We start from the raw sequence: 10,341 nt of genomic DNA on the forward strand, positions 1-10,341 counted from the left end.
TGATGTCACAGTACAGGATAATACACACAGTGATGTCACAGTACAGAGATAATACACACAGTGATGTCACAGTACAGAGATAATACACACAGTGATGTCACAGTACAGGATAATACACACAGTGATGTCACATTACAGGATAATACACACAGTGATGTCGCAGTACAGGATAATACACACAGTGATGTCACAGTACAGAGATAATACACACAGTGATGTCACAGTACAGAGATAATACACACAGTGATGTCACAGTACAGAGATAATACACACAGTGATGTCACAGTACAGGATAATACACACAGTGATGTCACAGTACAGGATAATACACACAGTGATGTCACAGTACAGGATAATACACACAGTGATGTCGCAGTACAGGGATAATACACACAGTGATGTCACAGTACAGGATAATACACACAGTGATGTCACAGTACAGAGATAATACAGTGATGTCACAGTACAGGGATAATACACACAGTGATGTCACAGTACAGGATAATACACACAGTGATGTCACAGTACAGAGATAATACACACAGTGATGTCACAGTACAGGATAATACACACAGTGATGTCACAGTACAGGGATAATACACACAGTGATGTCACAGTACAGAGATAATACACACAGTGATGTCACAGTACAGGGATAATACACACAGTGATGTCACAGTACAGGATAATACACACAGTGATGTCACAGTACAGGGATAATACACACAGTGATGTCACAGTACAGGATAATACACACAGTGATGTCACAGTACAGGATAATACACACAGTGATGTCACAGTACAGGGATAATACACACAGTGATGTCACAGTACAGAGATAATACAGTGATGTCACAGTACAGAGATAATACACACAGTGATGTCACAGTACAGAGATAATACACACAGTGATGTCACAGTACAGGATAATACACACAGTGATGTCACAGTACAGGATAATACACACAGTGATGTCACAGTACAGGGATAATACACACAGTGATGTCACAGTACAGGGATAATACACACAGTGATGTCACAGTACAGAGATAATACACACAGTGATGTCACAGTACAGGATAATACACACAGTGATGTCACAGTACAGGGATAATACACACAGTGATGTCACAGTACAGGGATAATACACACAGTGATGTCACAGTACAGAGATAATACAGTGATGTCACAGTACAGAGATAATACACACAGTGATGTCACAGTACAGAGATAATACACACAGTGATGTCACAGTACAGGATAATACACACAGTGATGTCACAGTACAGGATAATACACACAGTGATGTCACAGTACAGGGATAATACACACAGTGATGTCACAGTACAGGGATAATACACACAGTGATGTCACAGTACAGAGATAATACACACAGTGATGTCACAGTACAGAGATAATACACACAGTGATGTCACAGTACAGAGATAATACACACAGTGATGTCACAGTACAGGATAATACACACAGTGATGTCACAGTACAGGGATAATACACACAGTGATGTCACAGTACAGAGATAATACACACAGTGATGTCACAGTACAGAGATAATACACACAGTGATGTCACAGTACAGGATAATACACACAGTGATGTCACACTACAGAGATAATACACACAGTGATGTCACAGTACAGGATAATACACACAGTGATGTCACAGTACAGAGATAATACACACAGTGATGTCACAGTACAGAGATAATACACACAGTGATGTCACACTACAGAGATAATACACACAGTGATGTCACAGTATAGGATAATACACACAGTGATGTCACAGTACAGGATAATACACACAGTGATGTCACAGTACAGAGATAATACACACAGTGATGTCACAGTACAGGATAATACACACAGTGATGTCACAGTACAGGGTAATACACACAGTGATGTCACAGTACAGGGATAATACACACAGTGATGTCACAGTACAGGGATAATACACACAGTGATGTCACAGTACAGAGATAATACACACAGTGATGTCACAGTACAGGATAATACACACAGTGATGTCACAGTACAGAGATAATACACACAGTGATGTCACAGTACAGAGATAATACACACAGTGATGTCACAGTACAGAGATAATACACACAGTGATGTCACAGTACAGAGATAATACACACAGTGATGTCACAGTACAGGATAATACACACAGTGATGTCACAGTACAGGGATAATACACACAGTGATGTCACAGTACAGGATAATACACACAGTGATGTCACAGTACAGAGATAATACACACAGTGATGTCACAGTACAGGATAATACACACAGTGATGTCACACTACAGAGATAATACACACAGTGATGTCACAGTACAGGATAATACACACAGTGATGTCACAGTACAGAGATAATACACACAGTGATGTCACAGTACAGAGATAATACACACAGTGATGTCACACTACAGAGATAATACACACAGTGATGTCACAGTATAGGATAATATACACACTGATGTCACAGTACAGGATAATACACACAGTGATGTCACAGTACAGAGATAATACACACAGTGATGTCACAGTACAGGATAATACACACAGTGATGTCACAGTACAGGGTAATACACACAGTGATGTCACAGTACAGGGATAATACACACAGTGATGTCACAGTACAGGGATAATACACACAGTGATGTCACAGTACAGAGATAATACACACAGTGATGTCACAGTACAGGATAATACACACAGTGATGTCACAGTACAGAGATAATACACACAGTGATGTCACAGTACAGAGATAATACACACAGTGATGTCACAGTACAGAGATAATACACACAGTGATGTCACAGTACAGAGATAATACACACAGTGATGTCACAGTACAGGATAATACACACAGTGATGTCACAGTACAGGATAATACACACAGTGATGTCACAGTACAGAGATAATACACACAGTGATGTCACAGTACAGGATAATACACACAGTGATGTCACAGTACAGAGATAATACACACAGTGATGTCACAGTACAGAGATAATACACACAGTGATGTCACAGTACAGAGATAATACACACAGTGATGTCACAGTACAGAGATAATACACACAGTGATGTCACAGTACAGGATAATACACACAGTGATGTCACAGTACAGGATAATACACACAGTGATGTCACACTACAGAGATAATACACACAGTGATGTCACAGTACAGGATAATACACACAGTGATGTCACAGTACAGAGATAATACACACAGTGATGTCACAGTACAGAGATAATACACACAGTGATGTCACAGTACAGAGATAATACACACAGTGATGTCACAGTACAGGATAATACACACAGTGATGTCACACTACAGAGATAATACACACAGTGATGTCACAGTACAGGAACAATACACACATAGAAACAATTTAAGAAAAACTGTCTCCCCTGTCAAAATTACAGACGCCCTATTATTATTTCAGGGTCTGTTGGGCTCCATTGGCGTTCATTATGTAGCGACTTTATGGGTTCCATTTAAAATGGAAAAGCAAATTAAATTCAGAGACACAACATGGCTGACATGTTTGGTAATGGTATGCACAGGACCTTGTAATATGAAGCTCAGTTTTATCCACCACCTACAATATAGCGCCCTCCTCTGTTATCAGGTAACCGCTCACTATTTGCTGTTACCTCAGTCCTACTGTTCAAAATGGCCTCCGAGTTGCATTAACCAATCAGCATTCAGCTCTCATCAAATGTAAGATGGAGTCTGACTGGTTACTATGGTACCCAGCACCATGAAACTGTAATGTAGCCCATAGCAACCAATCACAGCGCAGCTTTCATTTTGTATTCTGCTCTTAGAAAATGAAAGCTGAGCCGTGATTGGTTGCCATGGGTGACAAAGACAGCTTTTGTCTTAGGCCTATATACAATATGTCTTCCAATTCACTTCTGACAAGATTGTGAACCAAATTCCCCAGAGTTATAAATGGCGTCCCTCACTTTACACCTCAGTGACCCTCACCCATTGCCAGAACACGTTCATAAATTGGCACACAGAGGCAGAGTCTGTACCAGGCGACCCCCCACTATAATGTATTGCTTATATACCTTTATACCATATGGGGCCCCTTAGGCTTCTGGGCCCTCTGGGGCAACTCTCCGCACCCCTTAAGTTACACCCTTACAATACCTGTTGTGGTAGCCATCAGGCCTGACACCCAGCTTTTCAGGAACCAGATGTAACTAGACTAAGTTAACCCCAGGGCTGGAAATTTTGATTTCCAATTTTGGGGAAATGCTCTCATTCCCGTAGCCTGGGGCATGTGTTTTTTTGACTTTGGCTATATAGGGCTCCTCAGCCACTGCCTCCATGTTCCTTGTATTCTGGCCTTATCTTAGTCATTGACCCCCTTTCATAAATCGCTCCATTGTATTCGGAGCTCTGGAATTTGAAGTATCACAAGATCCTATGGATTGTCCTAGCCGATGGCGGAGCGCACGCGCCAGCCTTACTATACCAGTGGGCACAGCTGCAGAAGCCACGGTCCGTGACACCGCATTACTCACCGCACTAATAGCAGCGATTGTGACATTACTCATAGCAGGGGCAGAAATGACTGACAATTGGGGAGCCCACTTTAAGATACTTTTGTCCTCCTGTAAAATGGCCTAGACCACCCCCTTCCATCCCCTTCTTCCTTGTCCGATGACTAGCCTATCGACTAGAGGGTAGCTGTTTTTGGAAATATGGACACTTGTATTTTACAGCTTTGGATGTGACTCCTAATGTAAGTGAAAGGAGTCACACTGCAGCCTAAAGCTATAGTCACACGACAGTAAATGTTGGCTGTGACTGACATATTATTAGGGGCTATTCCAGGGATTATCAATAAATGGAACATGTCCCATTTTTTAGTGTTTTCACAAATCCCTCAATGCACTGAAATGTATGAGGGATCCATGAAAATGGGTGCAAAACGCTGGTGAATAATGGACGTGTCTTACGGCCCTTTTGCACCATGAGGGATGTTACATTTGCAATTTCTAGTTGCAAAAGCTAGAATGCTGGGGGGGGGGGGGTTGCAACTAAAAGTTGGGGACGCAACATCCCCATTCGCTTACATTAGTGAAGGAGTCGCAGCAGGAGCCTAAGTAAATACTTGTATTTCTATGAAATATTGGATGGTGTCAGACTATGCCGCCTTCAACAGGGAAATGATGATGCCCACTTATCATGTGTACGTAGTCTTAAAGCTCTTCTATACCTGATACTTCTCACAGATTGTTTGATTGATTGATTGTTGTTGATTGATTGTTTGATTTATTTGTAGCTACACATCCTAGATTCATTTCCAGGCCGATACATTGTAGCAAACTACCAGTTCTAAATATCAATAGACTAGAAGTTAGGAGAAGACATCTCTTACCTATGGCCATGGCAGTGTGTGTTGGTTTTCCATCAGATGTCCGGGATCTTCCCAGGATAATGTCCTCTGGAAGCGGTGGCATCCGGCGGAGAGCGGCGAGGTTTGGCGTCTGTCAGTTAATGAGACACCTAATTGAATGAAGTCAGCCTCTGGCAACGCTACAGGTCGGCCTCTCCATGCAGGGATTACCGAGGAGGCCACGTGGGACACAGCTTGACAGGCCTAAGCACTTCACACAGGATTCAGCCATGACCTGGCCAGGAATAACCGCAGAGCCCAGGACTCTTGCTGTGGCCTCAGGACAGGACTTTGCTGTGTTTTGACATGTGTTTCCTGTTATAAAGCCAATGGTTGAGGGAAATGAGGAATTTTTGAGGATTTTTCCGTATTATTTATTATTGGGTCACTTCATTCACAGAGCACGGTATAATGGATGGATAATAATGTCGGTTATCGCTTAGATTCCATTTACAGTTTTTTCATGTATTTTTCTATTTTTATTCTTTAGATTGCAATAATTATATACAGATTTAAAAAAAAATGTAAAAAAATATGTAAAATTGTCCCTACGGCCTCATGTACATGAACACTTTTAGAATCTGGAATAAAGGGTTAATGCATTGCAATGGGTCCTTGTATACCGTATTATAGAAATTTGTCAGCTTCTGTTGATGATCTAATGTGTGTGTGATTCTTACGCAACTGTTTGTGCCCCAAAAATTTTTTGGGTGGGGTCATGTCCCCTTTGGCGAGGCCAAAGAAGTCCGATTAAAAACTTCACCTCTCCATTTATATATGCCAGGTGACTACTGCAGCCAATGATAGGCTTCAGCGGTGACCTCTTCACAAATAGAACGCCACTGCAGTCATATTTGGGAAGAGGTCACCACTGAGGCCTGTGATTGGCTGCAGCGGTCACCTGTATACAGTATACAGAAGACCATACCTGCCGTCTATGGAAATGTCAGATAACCCCTTTAAGTTGACTACCTATCTGGCCACCATTCCTGTCCCCAAAGGGTCTTTCATCCTATGGGAGCAGTAATGGTCGTGTAGCTCACAATACCTTACCATCATGCAATGAAACGTCCTGGCCTGTGTGTATTCTGCCATGCTGGTTGTCACCCAACCAGATAAAAGCTTCACCCATTTGGCAGAACGGAATGACTTGTTTATAGATTATTCTGGAAGTTTCGCTTCTTCCCCTATGGGGGTCAGTTTACCAGCATATCTTATATCAAAGTGCTTCAGATCCTCTCCACATATACAAGCGCCGCCATCTCCCCTATTCTGAGCTTGTTGTATGATCTCGATGACTTTGAAGAGGAACCACTTAACGTAAATCATCCTCATTATGTCTTCCGAGAAACAAGATGGAGGCTTCACCCTCGATTATATTATTACTCAGCGCTCGGGGTTTTGATGGTGACTCTTTCATGTGATTTCCCACCTAGGTCAAACTGGCCCACCTAATCCAAGGATCCTCCCATGGATGGGGTCAGAAATTAGGTTTCTGGAAATGATGAGAAATAAATTACGGAAGGGGGCGTCGAGGGAGTGGCAGGAGCGAAGCTATAGAGATTGGAGAGGTAGCAATCGCTTCTTCAGGGGGACAAAATAAAATCATCCAACATTTTTAGTAATAGGTTAGTTCTTGCTGACACATTTCCCCATACAATTGAAAGACAGGTCCAATTCTGCTACATCGTATATTATAATTTATGGGTTTTTTTCTTGTTGTCCATATTATAACCCCTGTGGGTGCAAATACTTGTTAAAATGCAGAAACGTAAGTTATGAACCCCCACGGCTGCCATGGAGAGACCTTCTTACCCCCAGGCTGGTTACTATGGATAACTCTCTAGACTATGCCTCAGTGCAGACCTGGTACATGACAATAGGAGGAAATTAATAGCAACCCTGCGCCCCGAGTCATCTGGAAACCCAGCAACCTGCAGCAACTATGCCGTGTCCTAGATCTGGAGACTTGTAAAACGTAAAGTCAACACCTTATAAATGCGCAGCAGTAGCGTCATGAAGCGGCCATGAATATGTATGGAAATGTATCTGGAGATACAGATGTAGCAGAGCTGAATGTGTTGTCTGCTTTAGAATCTCATTTTCATATGTACTATTAATAAGTTTATAGGGGGTGTCCGCCATTCATTGTCGCTATAAATTAGCTGAGCGGAGACCAGGTACAAAGAAGTTCTATCTCTTAAGGCTAAGGCGCCATGTAGCGGGCTGCAGCTAAAAAGCGCTACCGCAAAAACCGTGGCGGCAACGCATCGTGGTTTCCTCTGCAGACTTTCTGCTTCCATTGTACCTATAGGGAAACCGCCGCTGTTTCCGTAGGTATAATTGACATGACACAATTTCTAAAACTGTGACGGTTTTGGAAATCGCGGCGTGTTCGCTCTGCATGTTTTTCCGTAATGTGTGGATGGTATCTCACAGTTTCTACGCAGTGTTTCTGCCACATCGGGGCCCGGGCCTCAAGGGGTCTTGTGTGACTTATATACTGATGATATAACATTATGTGAGCGGTGCGGAGACTTCTCAAGACTGGGGCAAGAAACCCCTTAACCCTTTGTTGTCTGGGACTGACCTCAATTGTACAGAAAACAAAGACGTCGAGTTTTCGATCTTCCACCCACTCACTGCGAGACACTGCCAAACGGAGAATCACAGAGACTCCTCGGGCCGGGAGGGATTGTCTTTGTTTAATTTACTGTACGTCTGGGTTTATATTTTTATCTGATGCTGGTCCGGAAACTGACAGGATTGTGTGGGATAATAGTTCTTCCAGTCATCTGTCACGACTGGAAACATACAAAACACAAAAAGCAAAGATAATACAAAAGAAAAAGTGGCAAGAAACAAAAACCTGCAAGGAGAACCGCATGAGTCTAGAGTGCTCGGGTCTCGGAGTATGTTTTTTTAAGGCTGGAGGTTTATGATTGGATTCGGATTTCCAGGCCTTAGGATAGGCCATCAACTGAGATCAAAGGCGTCTTACACCTGGGACCTCCGCAGATCAGCTGGTTGAAGAGGTCGCATTGCTGGGACTATTTACCAAAAACAGCGCCATACTTTGTATAGTGGCTGTGCTTGGTATTGCAGCTCATCCCATTTCACTTGCATGGGACTGAGTTACGAACGCGATGTCACATGTCCAGTGATGTAAAGTGGAAGCCCAGAGAGCGCAGAGTATAATAGTGATTTGTGAGTGGCAAATCCAAAAAGTTTTAGGTTTGGGTCAAACTCAAAATTTTTGGAAAATTCAGAACGTTTAGAACCAGTTTGCTCATCTCTACTTGTTAGTCTCTGGGACAACCCCTTTAAGATTTATTGACATAAGCGTGGATAACCCCTTTAAATCACTGCTTGGATACCGTACAGCTATGGCAGATGTGCTGGCGTCACCGTTGACCTGGCTATTGTCTTGCAGGGAGCAGGTGATACGGCAGGTGCCGGATGTGGCCTACGCTGAAATCAAAGCCTTGAGCTGCAAACATGAGCCAGCTGCTACGATAAAGCAAAGCGGCGAGGGTTAACTACCGCTCTACATCTGGGGGATTATTACACAAGGCCCATAATCTGCTGAAAGCCTGTGGGATCTCCCCGGAGCCCCTGCCCTACACAGCAGGCAACGCATCCGTCATACGTAAAGATGGGTGAATATTTAGATGATATTTATCTAGTATATGTACTTTCCCAGGGCACAGCTATAACCAGTGACTCCAGCGTAGCTGCATTGTCTACTGGAGCTTCCATGCTTTACACTGCAGTTCTGCTCATTCGCATCCGCTGTTTACATGGATATGCAATACCGCCTAACTTTAGAATTTCCTGCCAATGCTTGGTGTAATAGGGTTATCCCATCAGGCCATGTTGCATTTATTTGTTTCCTTCTGCCTCTGATAACATCTGTACAATAGAAGTCTATGGAGAAGGGAGGGGGAGGAGCTCTTCTGAAACAGAGAGACATCTTCACTGTAGAGAGACGGTTCTCTGTCACAACACAGCTGGCTTATTACTATACATATTACTATATAGATGGCCTCATATCTCTCTCTCTCCTTCTTCTCCTCCCCCTCCCCTCTCCATAGAGCTCATTGTAAACTGACACTGCTTATGTATGGAGCAGAAGTAAAGACTGGAACAATACTTAAAGATGGAGACGCTTTTCTTAAGTGAAGTATATTACAAAGTTTGTTCCCTTGGCCTTTTACTTCCACCTTAAAGGTTAGTGACCTACTCTAAGGAATAGCCACCAATATTAAAGGGGTTATTATTGCGTTGCTGCTATCACTGAGTCCCTCCTGAATATTCCTGTATTCTCAGGATTCCCACCGCTCGGCCGCAGACACCTGATCGCTTAGCCACACATTTCATCCATTACTTTGGAAGCTGAGGAATTTGGTTAAAGGAAATGGTCTGATTTCCTACCGCACCCAAGAATCGGGCGCTCGTCTTCTGTATATTTACATACATGTCCTCTTCTTCCTCTGACATCTGCTCCTTCAGCAATCTATTAAGTGAGCGATGAGCCGAGGAGGTGGGGGACATCCCAAAACAGGGATTAGGAGCCGCAGACTCTTCAGAATAGAAGTTACATAATAAATGATAATACTTTACGTACAAGGGAAACATTCTGGGAAGTGATGTATTAAAGGAGATCTCCAGGCTTAGTAATTGATAACCTATCCTTAGGATGGGTCATCAAGTGAAGATCAGTGGGAGTCTGGCACCCAGGACCCACGCTGATCAGCTGTTTGAAGAGACCACAGTCTTGGGGTGAGCGCTGCCTTCTCTTCACACAAAACCAAGCACAGCGCCTTATGTTCTACAGTGTTTACGCTTGGTATTACAGCTCAGTCCCGTCCTCTAGAATGAAGGGCGCC

General features: G+C 43.0%; 1 protein-coding gene across 2 annotated transcripts in view; it reads right to left on the minus strand.

Annotated features, from left to right (window-relative positions):
• Positions 1–5,566, minus strand: part of PRRT3 (proline rich transmembrane protein 3) — a 50,823-nt gene extending 45,257 nt beyond the window's left edge. Inside the window, exon 1 of one of the 2 annotated variants that reach the window (XM_075286981.1) lies at positions 5,435–5,566. The gene's annotated coding sequence lies outside the window, so the exon portion shown is untranslated. The remainder of the gene's footprint in view (positions 1–5,434) is intronic. The other variant, XM_075286983.1, reaches the window with a different exon arrangement.
• Between the last annotated feature and the right edge of the window lie 4,775 nt (positions 5,567–10,341).

Source organism: Leptodactylus fuscus, chromosome 9 (genome assembly GCF_031893055.1).
Source record: "Leptodactylus fuscus isolate aLepFus1 chromosome 9, aLepFus1.hap2, whole genome shotgun sequence".
In the NCBI taxonomy this organism is placed as follows: domain Eukaryota; kingdom Metazoa; phylum Chordata; class Amphibia; order Anura; family Leptodactylidae; genus Leptodactylus; species Leptodactylus fuscus.